General features: G+C 42.4%; 1 long non-coding RNA gene across 1 annotated transcript; it reads right to left on the bottom strand.

Annotated features, from left to right (window-relative positions):
* Positions 1-9,248: 9,248 nt before the first annotated feature.
* LOC121043217 (uncharacterized) lies at positions 9,249-12,083 on the bottom strand. Its single transcript, XR_005796735.1, has 2 exons — positions 11,905-12,083; positions 9,249-9,301 (listed from the first exon to the last, which is right to left on the bottom strand). It is a non-coding gene; the product is annotated as an uncharacterized LOC121043217 (long non-coding RNA).
* Between the last annotated feature and the right edge of the window lie 2,126 nt (positions 12,084-14,209).

Below are 14,209 nucleotides of genomic sequence, written 5' to 3'. Positions count from 1 at the left end.
CGGTGCTGATGCTCTCGTGTTCTATTTTCCGGATGTAAGGATGCACTTTCTCTGTTCTCTCAAGCTATCTAGCACTCACAACAATTTAGTAGACTGTGCCCTTGTGAAACAGAAAGGAAACATTCCTCTTCTCTGCCCTGCCTCACCCTTCCAAATTCTGGGAAGTCTCGTGGAGTACTCCTGTTTTCGTGGCACTGTGGTTATTTGCATAGATTCAGTAGGAGCCCATCCACCTTGTTAATAGGACAGAATTGGAAGCATTGGTTCATCAAGGCCGGCTCTGCCTATAATGTCACAGTTGAGAACGGTGCTCGTTTCGTCAGATGTGACCAGAGCCTTTTCAGCAATTAAGGTTGACATGATGGGCCAAGGCTTACAAAGTCCCTCTTGGGAAAACTGGCCTGGCAACCGGCTTGATAGGGTTCCCAGCCTTATAGGTGAGCAAGGAAGGTCACTTCCTGGCAGGCTCAGGAATCCTAGGCTATTTTGAGGACCTCAGGAAGAGAGGAATGCCCACCAAATCACTAGGTACTGCAGGTGGAAAATGAAGGTGAAGTGTTGGCCTGGCTTCCTAGCCTCGAGAGGCTCTGAAAAGTCCAATGTGAGACTCTTTCTGAAAGCGTCCAGAGAAGCCAGTATAAGACCTACGTGATACCACGTCGTTCTTGCTGCATCTATGTAAATAACCAGGCCGCCTCCAGTGAGACCAGCCTTATTTTGTTGACCAAGAGTAGTCTTTCTTTGAGATTGTCTTTGATCAAGAGGGGAAAGGGACTGTAGAGAGCCTTTGGTGTTTCAATGGGAAACTATAGCATTTTTGGATATAGCTCTTTTGGATTACCGGATTCTGACCCTATTCATTGCCTTTGAGCTATTTTGCACCTCTGTGAACTGCAGGTAGCTGATTGATATGCAAACTCTATCTCGTCTTATAGACACTTAATTAGCTTCTTTTCCCACTGTAGATAAACTAGTGGTGATACCTACTCATAAATCAGATTTGAATCTTTTACTTTAGAGAGATTGTCAGCCCTTACCAAATTTTCAATTCTTGCAGATTCCTTCAATACCTGGCTGTAACTTTTCAAACTAACCTGTACAACTTTTCTCCCTTTTTCCTGACTTCAAGTCACTGAGAACCAAACCACGATTTCCCAGATCCTTATTCGGACTCTAGGTTGCTTTGTCACTGGCCTTTTCCCCCAGGATCTGAATAAACACTGCAGCAGTCCATGCGTGAACCTGGTTGCCCTCTGGACAAGCTGCTGTCTGGGTCACTAAGAAAGTCTGGTAAAATGCTCAGGTCGTGTATCCCCTGATAAGGGAGATAACTCGAGCTCTGAGTAACATAATGAAGATCACGATACGACCCAGGGAGCAGTGCTGCACAATGAAACGATTTCATCCACTGACCTCCTGAATTTCACTAGATTGGATACTCTTAGGGTTTGACTTCTGGCCCTTTAATACATTCCTTTATGCTAACATTTATCTTTTTTTTAATTTTAGGCATCCCATTTAAGAACACTGAAACAATTGACCTCTGCCTGCACTCCAAACAGATGATTCAATTGGTCTTCTAGGGACATCACTGAGAATATGGTGGCCCTGAGGTCTATCTCACTCAGCCATCCGCTGTTTGAGTTATTCCTTATCCTTGAATTGTCCATGAAGAGTCTCTCTGAGCCCACCTTGAACAAAGAGAGGGACTGACAAGGCTGAGGCAACTTTATGCTTCATATAAGTTTAGGCCGCTTTGCTGAGAACCACTAGGTCCCAACTCTGCAAACTTTCTGCATTTTTGCTTGTTTACTTCAACTGAGACCAGAATCCCAAGTCCTTGTGCCTGAGGACACAACTTTCCTGCCTCAACTTTTCTACTAGTACAACACTGGATGCAGTTCATTATGTTTCAAGGCACCTTCCGCACACCAGCTGTTAGCATGGCATCCTTCTGCTTTGCACAGGCACCTATCCCCGGGTCTCTGCTTACAGAAACTTTGCTTGTCCCCCCGCGCCCCCCCCCCCCCCCCGCCTGACACTGCTCTGGCTCAGGCTTCGAGCATCTCTCTGCAATAGTCTCATTCAATAATACCTCTCCTTACTCGAGTCCAGACTTAACTTTTTTTTTTTCTTGACAATTTCTTCAGCAAAAGATATCATTTAGGATTTGATTTTTGGAAAGTAAAATACAAAAAGTAGTCAGGAAATTTGAACACTTGATTAAATAGGATCGTGGATTACTGAGAAATAATAGTTGGTTACCTAATTAGCCAAAGTGAAGATATAAATTTAAAAGTAGGCATAGAAGGGACGTGACTATAAAGAACTCCAGTTCTTTTTAAGTGAAAAGACTTTGTTCTCTCGAGTAATTAAAGATATGATAAAGTCAACCCAAAGTATAGGAAATGAGTCTAATAAGACCCTGAATAGTTGTTTTCTAGGCAGATTACAAAGGTAAAGAAAAATATTTTTTACAAGCACTTATTAAGAAAACACCAGTAATCCAAGGAAAAAAAATGTCATTTTAATAGAAAGAAAACCAAATGCTAGTTTTGAAACAGCATATTTGGTACTAACACTCTTATTAAAAATCTTATATTTAAATTAAAAAAAAGAAATGGAAAAAAAGATTCATAAAAACAATCTTATAAATAAGCCCATCAGCCTTAGCCAGCTGTGACTCTAAGAAATACAATTCCTTTTCCATGAACTATCTACAACTTTCTCTATCCAGACAAGTTTGTCATACACTTGTCTCTCATATTAGACAAGTTATTTAGTTATTTTACTTTGGAACAAAGCTACTCGTTTTTCTTAACAAAATGCCCCCTGCACACTTCATGTGCAAAGTTGCTCCTCTCTGCTACTATCACTCCTGTTAGAGTCTCATTCACATATACTGATTCTAAGTTTTCACTACAGCCACTTCTACTGCATATAGAAAACCAGGAGACGGTGTAAGAGAAGAGTTATTCCCAGGGAATGTGTTAAAGCCGCGAGGCAGATCTTATTAGAACTACTGCAGTAGAGGAGAGAGACTTTGGTATCCCATTCCCATGCAGCACAGACAGCTGGAGATCTCAGCCAAGGAGCCAGTGAGGGGGTGAGTGGATAGGAAATTATTAAGAGGAACTTGGTTAGATACCAAAGTAGGGGGATTCTTGCTAAACTGGCTTCACAGGATTCTTACTAAAAGCAGGTGCCAAGGACTTAGATATCTAGGGCAGGGTATGAGGAGCTTGATCAGATATCAAGGATGATCCCATATGAAGGGGGGCAAATGTCAATTAACTAGCTTAGGATTCATTGCTAAAGTGGGGGCTCAGCAGGCCAAGGTCGAGCCTAGTCTAGAAGAAGGCTCACAGGAGCCTAACTAAAGTTTGGTCAAGGAAGGAGTATCTGATAGTAAATAACTGTAAACTGTCTCTCATACACCAGTATTTTCTAGCAGACTAGCAAAGTTTATAAATATACATCTCAACATCTCATAATTTTTATAATCATAAGCGTTCCTTATAGGTACAGCTTCTCAATGTGGCAAAAATGAACACGTGTATTAACAGACCCAAATAGATAGCCTCTCTGTATTAGAGAAAAGTAAAAGTCCAAAAGTATATAAAATGAAATTGTATTCAGCAATTAATGCTTCAATTTTTTCTCTTACTTAGATAGGATTTAGGTGTCTAATGAATATTCATAAATTAAGTCAATTTAGCATCAGTCCAAGGTTTTAAGCTACCAATTCATTTTGGACACTGTCTTTAAGCTGACATACTGCAAAATATAATTACTTTGAAATAAAGTTTGTCCAAATAATGACTTAATTTGACTAATACAAATGTACATTTTTATAATCTTAAAATATAGTAACTGAAATGATAGTGTATTAAATCAGCCAAAGTTTATAAATTGAGGAAAAACATGCTTGCATAAAATAAAAATATATGTTTCTATTACATTTAATACTGACAACTCAGAAGATATAGCTGTTTTTATTAAACCAATAATATTAAATTAGTCTCATTTGCTAGAGTTACCTAAATTATGTAAACTTGAATTCTTAGAACATTTGAATTACTGCCTATAAGAATGTATTTTGAGCACATTGAAAGTATTAGAAATCTAATTTTTTCAATATCTGGGAATTTTTAGGAATAGTCCTTTATTTGTATATGCCTTTAGCTAACTCTAAGTCAATTAGAATAAAACTCTTTAAAAATTTTCTTATAATCTAATTTAGTAATACCATCTGGAAGTAGGAAAATATTACATATCTATAGACACATAAACATACATAAAAACCTAGAAAACTTATAGCTTCTATTCCAAAATTTTAGCCCATACATCAGGGGTAAACCCAAAAATACAAAACTCATTTTTCATATAAAAAGAGCTCTTCTCTAATGGGTACAAATTCTTAGTTGATTTGAGTTCAAAATTGGGGGAAAATGAACAAACAAACAGAAAAGAGTAACAAACATGATTTTCTGTCATCTTTCATTCAAAAGAGAAAAATATCTATAAACCATTTAATTCACTTACAGAGAGAGCCAAATTATCTAACTACAAAACCAAAAAAAAAAAAAAAAAAAAACAACATCACCAAAAAACAACTAAAGACTCAAAAAAAAAAAAAAAATCAAAATCAAATTCTTACCATGCTTCCAACAGACAAGAGTCCGGACATAGGACCAGGATCAGGACTCACCTTTAGACCCCTGGGTTGCCAGCCAGGAATGGAGCACAAAAGGCTCCAGATGGCCTTATTACCTGGCCGGAGCAGATGGGAATCTGGAGGCAAGGTGCCATCCTGAGGCAAACTGTCAAAGACAAAAACCAGACAAGTTAGGAGACCAAAATGAGGGAGACTATCACAATAGGAGTATCAACCCCAGTCTAAATATCTTCAGAGCACCTCTACTCTTATAGACGTTTGCAAATGAGGTGGTTTTACACCCTGGCTTTGCAAGCTGCAGAAATAAGCCTTATTTATCAAAACAGGAAATGGTTTTTCCCAAATATGGCTAGCTTGCGACCTTCGGAGAGCAGAGAGTTTTAATCTCCGTTAATCAACCATGAGCTAAAGAACAGGATGTGAAAGTGTCTTGTTTTGCCTTGTCAGCACATTCAGACCAAAGGGGAAAGTGCGTGGGGTTTTGTCACACGTGATCAAAGATCTTGAAGCCAAGAGCTTCGAGCGGAAGTAACAGCACGTGATCAAAGGTCTCGGAGCCAAGAGCTTCAAGCGGAAATAACAACAACACAGGAAATGAGACTTCTAGCCCCCCCTGAAGAGAGGCTAAATCCTTCCTCAGCCCAGTGGGCTCTTCTACATGGAATACACTTACTTTCCATGCCCCCCACCCCGCCACACACACGCACCTCCTTACATGTAGCCTCTCTTCCCCTCTTAACACTTCTATCCACATCTCTCCATTTCCAGATGCCAGCCCGCTCTATCACCCAATCCCTTCAAGGCTACTGCGATACCACCTAAATGGTTTCCTGCCTTCCTGACTTTTCTCCCACAATTCAGTTTCCAAGAAGCAGTCAAAGTGAAGAGGTGAAAACTGATTTTTTACTACCCTGTTCAAAAGTTTTCAGTCTCTCCCTGTTACCTTTCCAAAATCGTCTACACTGCATAGCACAATGTGCAAGCCTTTCACATTCTGGCTCACCTCTTCTTTTGCCAGCCCTGAGCAGACTCTACTCTCCAGCTCTGTTGAACACTTGCAGTTCCCAAACAGCCCATGCTCTTCTCCACGTCTAGACCCTTGTTTGTGTTTTCCTTTCTGCCTCCAATGCCCTCTCTCCACCTGGCTACGTCCTTAAGGACATGCGGGCTAAGTCCTGCATGTATACATGAGGTTTAGATGACACACACTCCGGGCTCGCCCCTGGCCCCACCTGTTCTCTCAGCCTTCCCAAATCTGAATGGGCTGCAACTTCTCCATTCCATACTCTCTTCTTTCATAGTACTTACTGTACCATTTGGAAAAGTGCTCTTTGCCTGTCTCTGCAAATAAATGAGAAACTCCCTGAAAGCCAAGACTATCTGTTCTTTATTGATTTTTCATGGCAAGAGTGATGGGGGGGAGGGGGGGTGGAGGGGTTGTGGTAGTGAGTGGGCATCATTCCCAGAAGTCAGTGCCTGATGTATCACAAACATGCAGCGAACCCTTGTGAGATTATTAAGTGGGCGAACTTACCGTGCGCCGTGACAATTGGACAAGATGGTGGGATGATACAACATATCGCACAACCGTGTTGGGGAAACACAACAAGCTTCTGTGAAGCAATTAGAAAAAGCCGAGGACTACATGGGGTAGAATATGAAATTGATTTATTTTTTTAAAAAATGTGTCACACTTTCACAAGACCTAATGAACGTGTGCACGCACCCACCAGCCGCCTTCGGGGTCTGGATGTGCGCTTATTTGGGAGTCGCCTCTCTTCACTCAAAAACGGGAAGGAATTCCTCTCTAGATCCTGCTTCCAGAAACAGTATCTGAGCAAGCTGCATTCTGAAATCCATTTTGCTCCTTTTTAGTTAAGCACCACGAATATCCTCCCGGCTTTCATGACTAGGGAATGCACTCCCCAGAATCAAATTTACAATTACAACGATCCTGGCACCACACAGTGCCCTGTGCATACACAAGACTTGATAACTTCTTGCTGAATCAGTGACCTGCAGAAGTTTCCCGACCCCCTCGGGAATGATTGTGATTTTCTTAATTTCCCTGATTTTCTTCTGCTGAAACATTCCGCTTGCAATACCGCTCATGATTATTCAGACCATAGTCAAAAGGAAAAAAAAAAATCTTTACCCTGAGTAACCATATTCATAAACATGAGTTACAGAGTCTGAAACATTTTCCAAAGGAGCGTGCTCTGAACCTGCACAGCGGCACCACAGGTAAACTGCCTTTTAAAGAAACTGCATCTCAGCAGAAGATATTCATGAGAATACGGAAGTCCTGAGGTTGAACCTGTCTGTCTTAATTTGGGCTCCCCCAGAAGCAGATCCTGACACAGGGTTTATTGCAAATAGACGTGGAATAAGATCCCAGGAAATATCAGTAAGGGGATGGAGAATGGGGACAGGCAAGAAGCAGCCGCCGAGAGAATATCCTTGTGGGAGACCGGGTCTCAGCCTCCAGGAGGCACGGTGGCACACTTCTCAGAGATCGTGGGAGGACTGAGAAATCTGGGATATGTCACGCACTAATTCCCATTGGACGAGAACGGCTCTGGGGATATTAATGCCGCAGCATCTCCAGCCCATCTGACATCAGGCCAAGCATGCTAGCTTGCCAGAGGAAGCCCTTAGAACACCACCGGTCCTTGTAGCCTGAGGCAGTTTCCCCAACCACCGAGTCCTCAGGAGACTTGGGCGAGGAACACGGGCAGTGTCCGTAACTACACTTTGTATAGTCAGGTTCTGAACCGCAAGATGCATTCGCAGAACTTAGACTCAGTCGCACGTCAGTTGAACGCAGCCAACTGCACCTGTAACAGGCTGTCTCAGCTCATACCCAGCAAAAAAGAATTACGAATTTCTTTAGCTTCGTTACATTTCTGCAAGGTGCCATGCAGTAACTGGAATTCTAAACTCTTCTCCAAAATTTTCTGCCCTCCTTTTGTGCCTAAGGGAGTCTAGTTCCCTCAAGCAAATTAAGCATGCTTATCCTCTCCCTGGAACCTTGATCCAACCCACCCTTTCAGAAGCAGATCCTATAGTGAGCAGTCCAGTGCGGGGGAATGTGTTAAGGAAGTACTCCCACAAGAAACCAGGAGGGGAGGAAAGGAAGCAGAGGAGGGAAGAGGAAGAATCCAAATCAGGCTGTGATTTCCATAAAGCCCCAGTCTGCAGCCTGATCTCGCAGAGAGCTCTGGAGTATAAGCTGCACTCCGGTGGTGGTCTTGTCTTAAGACGACAGAGGAGGGCCCTTGCATTCCTACAGTCACCCAGGATTAGTAACAGCCTGCCCTGAAGGAGTGTGAGGCCCCAGTGCCCAGGCACAGTCCTCTCGAGCAAACAGGAAGAGGCTAAGAGCCAGTAAAAGGGATCTGAGGGCACAGTAAGTTCACTCCTCTGTCAGAGTCTTGCATTTTCTGGACAGTCACAATTTCTGGGGGAAAGAGAGTTAGTGGAATAAGCTAATCTCCTGTGGCTGCTTTGGTCCTAAGACCACAGGTGGTACTGACCCTCTCCTTTCTCAATCCCTCTTGTAGATTGCCCTTAAGCTTTGGTGGATACTTCTCACATTCATCTCTGAGGAGCCTGGGCCCCCAGTTGCCATGTTTTATGAGACCATAGCACAGGAGTACCAAGAGATGCCCCAGTGGGCTTCCTGAGTGCCAAACGCTCACTGCCTGATCCCATTATACAGCAGCAACCCCTGCTTATGCCCCAGTAACTTCCCTCTTTCACCCTCTCCTGATGCTACAGTCCTGCTGAGTTTCAGCCCAAGATCCCACCTCTTCCATGAAGCCTTCCAGATGCTTGCAGACCTCAGAGCTTTCTTCTTCCCATGACTCGCAGAACTTACCTTAGGGCTCTCGTTTGGCCTGAATCACATTTCACGCCGTGATTCCTCATTACAGGGTCTTTATTGACTTGGGACAGTATCATTTGGTCGACTTCTGAGGGTAAGTCTTGTCTTTCCAGTGGGAACCTGAACAGTATTTACCGGCTACCTCCAGGGCCCAGCACGGACTGTGTGCATCCCGGGGCTTAGTGAGCACATGCTGAGTTCGCAGCTGAACAGCTCACAGTAGAGCACCTCAGCACCCTCGGACTGGACCCTGATTCTCTCATCAGCAGTCTTGCTTCCCAGAGTCCCCTGATTTATTTGGCTTTCAATGACACTCTCACTCAGTCCACACTCATCTTTCAAACAAGAACAAAGAAAGACAGTTTTGATAAATGTAACTCTTTCACATTTTGAGGCATATATTTTTAGATATTTTATTACAAATGACTCACAGATTGAGCCATAAATTCCCCCCTCGCGCCCCCCCCCCCCAGAGAAATCTTCTCTTTTGTGGTACTGTTTCGACCTTGGTGTTGACAAACGTAGCTTGTTTGGGGATAGTGAGTATTTGTGAAGAAGGCGTAGAAGACATTTTCAATAATCACATAAAAAAATCCATTTAACTTACACTCAACGCCTCTTTGGTGCCAGGAATTGCCCTAGGTATTTCATACAGACTGGATTGTCTAGAAATTTTTTTTTTTTCCCTCTTGTTTCTGTTGCAGTGTTTTGAAGCATGGCATAGCCTCTTGTGGAAGCTTAAAGAGAGAGGGAAAAACACAAGTCACATCATTTTGCAATTAATTGCTTCTTCTGGGAAGGCTCTTCCTTGTAAATTGTGGTATTTATCTCGCTGTATTTATTATTCCTGATTGTTTCTGTCTTGTATACTGTACGCAGAAACAGAAAATGTATACAAAAATAGAACTAATCTTGACTATGTGACTCCAAGTATGTCATCTACTCCCCACAAGCAGTACTGGAATGAAATCAAGTATTTATAGGACTAGTAATAAAAGGTAAGGTACATCTGAATGCTTGCTGTGGGCCAGGCACTCTGTACAGTACTTTATACACATCATCTCAGTCAATACTCATAGCAAGTTCCAGAGACAGGTGCTATTAGCTCTGTTTTATAGATACAGATATTAAGGCTCCGAGAGGCTGAGTCACTTCCCAAAGCTCACACAGCTAGTAAGTATAGGGGCTGAAATAACACTGCAGAGGGCAAAGAGCCCTGGTTCTCTACTTGGAGAGGACTTACTGAGGCCTATTCTCAGCCCTGGTCTTGCCAGCCAAGGGACCAAAAGTAAATCACAAACACTTTAGGCTTCCATTTCTTCACTTACCGACTATAACCCCGGACTGTTATTCACACCTGTCCACCCATCCATTTGTCTGTCTTCGAATGTTTAACTTTCACTGCTTTTTATTTTGTTTATGAGTCACTGGAAGCTCTCAAAGAGCAGGAAGTAGGTCATGCTCATATTCATGCGTATAGCTCCTAGGCCACTGTTTCATATACTTAAATTGACTCGTTTAATCCTTAAAATACCATAATGAAGGTTTTATTTTTATCTGCACTTATTTCACACTTAAGAAGGTTACTAGACCCCAAAGAAGATTATATTAAAGATGTCAGATGAGGGGCGCCTGGGTGGCTCGGTCGGTTAAGCGTCCGACTTCAGCCAGGTCACGATCTCGCGGTCCGTGAGTTCGAGCCCCGCGTCAGGCTCTGGGCTGATGGCTCAGAGCCTGGAGCCTGTTTCAGATTCTGTGTCTCCCTCTCTCTCTGCCCCTCCCCTGTTCATGCTCTGTCTCTCTCTGTCTCAAAAATAAATAAACGTTAAAAAAAAAAAATTAAAAAAAAAAAGATGTCAGATGAAATGATGTCAGATGAATCATCTGGCTTAGAATCCATGTTCTTAAAGTTACTATGGTATACAAGAAAGTAGTTTACTTCTTTTTAAATCCACATCTAGTTCAGAGTAGGTTTTTAAATGGCTTTCGTCTCCCCTTTCATTGGACTCTTTCACTCTTGTTTCTACTCTGTGATCTGTTTTTAGTTTTGTGTAATCAGAGATGTGATTTTCATTGCACTCGATTTGAAAAATCCCAGATGTTGGGGCACCTGGGTGGCTCATTGGTTAAACGCCCAACTCCCGGTTTCGGCTCAGGTCCTAATCTCATGTTTCGTGGGTCCAAGCCCCACGCCGGGCTCCACGCTGATGGTGTGGATGGAACCTGTCTGGGATTCTCTCTCTCTGCCCCTCTCCTGCCCACGCTCTCTGTCTCTGTCTCTCTTTCTCTCTCTCTCAAAATACATAAACTTAAAAAATTTTTTAATTAAAAAAATAAAAATCACAGATATTAAATCTCATATATATATTAATACTAATTTCTCGTTGATCTTTTTCTTAGGAGCAACATTGAAAGAAAAATGGCTTCCTGTAATTTTCAAGCTTTAAAGCCTTAACTGTGAAGGGTAGCAAAATTTGGCCACCGCAAAATATGCCACTTCAGCATATGGATTATTTCAGACTGAAGGCAATTAAGAAGGACCAGACCGCCCTCCCCCCAAAAGAAGAAGAAAAAAAGCTCTCTGCTTTTCTCCTATTTGCCTAAAAGCAAGACATAAAATTATAAAAGTGTCTCCTTTACCCTCTGTACCAGAAAGGACAAAAGTTAATCACCATAGACCATTTTAGTCCCTTCTCAGCCTGGAGGTGGCATGAGAGAAAACCAGATGCCAGACTGTGGTGACTAGCCTTTTTCTGCCATTAGTTTCCCTTAGAGTTGTTCTCACACAATTTGCTGGCCTGGAGACCCACAGTCCTTTTCCTTTATCTCGTCTCTTCCCTAAAAATACCTTTCCTTGCTAAGACCAGGTTCTAACCACAACTATGAGTCACTCATCTCCAGTTTCTCCTACGTATACATAACATAAACACGTTAATAAAACTTCTCTTTGTTTCTCTCCTGTTGATCTGCCTTTTGTTACAGAGCCCTGGTGTGGGGTGGAGAGCCACCAGTCAAGAAAGAATTCTTGAGCCATTTTTGTTGCAAAAAGGCCCCGTGAGCAGAAAGAGCGCACTGGGAGTGTGAGGAATAACTGATTAGGTACTTTTTAGTTAGTGGGGGGTAGGAATAGCCTTAAGTCTCTAAGGAATTTGGAAGCAAGGTTTCCAGGACCCTGAGGGGCTAGCTGCTGTTAAGATAAGGTTATTTACTCCTATCTAGTAAAACATTAGTCATGAGACCCTTCCGATGTGTATCAGTGGGCCGTATGTTTGAAGGACGATTGCTAACATATATGGGGTGGAGGGGATATATATGGTTATCAGAGGGAAGGAACACTGACCAGAGCGAAGCTCTGGTGGTGAAACATTAAAGGAAGTCCTCGAGGTAGCTGTAGGGGTGTTACAACCTGTGTGCTTCAAGAATCCTGCCTGGAGACTATGAGCCGCGGCGAAGTCCAGCCTTTTTTCCCTTGTTCCCCCATCAAGCCTTCGCTGAAAACCTAGAAGGGTGAAAACATAAATATTTGTCTCCTCCCCTACAAATGCAAGGTCATAATCTCACACAGGTCCAGGATGAATGTAAGTAACAGATACAAGAATCTGAATGACTATAGATCTTGCCTCTTAGACTATGAGAAATCCAGGGTTTAGATGAAAATTAACGCACATCTGAGAGACACAAAACAAACACCATGAGCATTAGGTCCCAGATATGCTAATTTGGCCCTAACAGGACACAGAAAACATAAAATACATAGGGACTGAAAAAGGTTGCTAATTCCCTAAAAAGAAAAGCAAGAAATGGTTCAAGAATAAACCTAAGTGAAGTACCATTTTAAAAAATAAGCTCTCTTAATTTTTTTTTTAAAGGAAGCAGTAAAGTATCTGAAGAAAACTAGCCAAGTAGGCATCTCATTGTGAAAATCTGAAGGTATAATCAAAGAATCTCCAAAACAATTTCTGACAATCAACCCCCCCCCAAAGATTTAGATCAAGAAACAAATGAGTCCAAACCTAACATAGAAACAGATTCACTTTTTAAGGTGACTTTTATCATTTACTTAAAAATCTGCATCAGGAAATATAAAATGGATATTCACCAACCGCCAAATGACTACTTCCCCACAAGTTCTGAACCCACTGCAGCTCATTGTTACAGTCATTACCAAAACCATATACACATACCTTCTTCCCAGCCTTCCAGCCATTGTTTTGGGGTTCACTAGGAAGACATGCCCTTGTGGCCACAAGTTAAACAAATTCAGAAGACAATGGAATGGAGTGAATGCAGAATAGAATAGAATAGAATAGAACACAACACAACAGAACCGAATGGAATGGAATGGAATGGAATGGAATGGAATGGAATGGCATAGAAATAAAACAAAATTCAAGCATACAATTTGAAACTATGGGAATAATATGCAAGGTAAAGACAGATGGTAGAGAGACAATTGCTAGATGATAAATAGGTACATAGATGATAGATAGACAGATAGATAGATAATAGATAGATAAAGAAATACAGAGGGGCACCTGGGTGGCTCAGTCAGTTAAGCTTCCGACTTCAGCTCAGGTCATGATCTCACGGTTCGTGGGTTCGAGCCCTGTGTCGGGTTCTGTGCTGACAGTTCTGAGCCTGGAGCCTGTTTTGGATTCTGTGTCTCCCTCTGTCTGCCCCTTCCTTCTCCACTTACACTCTGCCTCTCTCTCTCAAAAATAAACATTAAAAATTTTAAAACAATAAATAGATGTGGAGAGATTTCAATAAATTTATGTTTAAAAAGGCTGGTCACAGTATTCTCTCAGAATGCTTAACTTTGGAAATTGATACTCCTAGGCTGTCCACAAACCAGAGCAAGTCTGCAAACTGTCCACCACCCCCCTCTGAGGAGTACTGATATTGAGAGTAAGTCTTCAGAAACTTACGACAGTCTAGCAGAGAAAGCTCATGCCTGTTGAATCTAATTATGCCTTTTAATTTTTGCAGCGATTCATTTTTACGGTATTTTATAAAGGAACCAGACTGTGATGGATTAGAAATGTAAACAATAAGACTGCCCCTTTTCCACGGGTAGCCTGAGACGTGTGTAATAAAGTTAGATTTGGTCAGGGGATGCCATGGATGCCTCGCCTCTCTGTGGCTGTACAAATCCCTGCTTTCACCTTTCCAGGAACTGTAATTGTTCCCTCGCACTGTAAGAGAGGTGAGAGGAGCTGAGTAGGCTGTGGAAAAAGGGAACGTGGCCTTCCTGCCTAGCAGCTACCAGCTAGAACCATAAACGAGCTGAACCCTCAGAATTCTGCAGGGGGCACGAGGCCCCCAGCTTGCGCATTTACACCAATTGTCCTAAAGTTATTGTTCTTGCCTCTGCACACGGTTCTTCAAAATTTTGTCCTAGACTTCATTCAGTCACCCACAGACACCACAAGATAACCTCTCCTTTGAACTCCTAGGCTAATGGGCAGTGGATATACGGGCCCCTTTCTGGCTTTGGGGAGTTAAGACAGAACCCACGATTCGCTCCCTTGTTTTGGTGGCATTTATTATATGGATGTGGTTTGCGGTCTGTGTTAGGGCTGAGCGGATTCCCAGTGGCTTGTGCGTGCACTGGAAGAGCTCAAAAGTGTACAGAGCTAAGATCT

Source organism: Herpailurus yagouaroundi, unplaced genomic scaffold (genome assembly GCF_014898765.1).
Source record: "Herpailurus yagouaroundi ecotype Mexico unplaced genomic scaffold, PumYag 186, whole genome shotgun sequence".
NCBI classification, from domain to species: Eukaryota; Metazoa; Chordata; class Mammalia; order Carnivora; family Felidae; genus Herpailurus; species Herpailurus yagouaroundi.
This window is presented reverse-complemented; position numbering and strand designations above follow the sequence as displayed.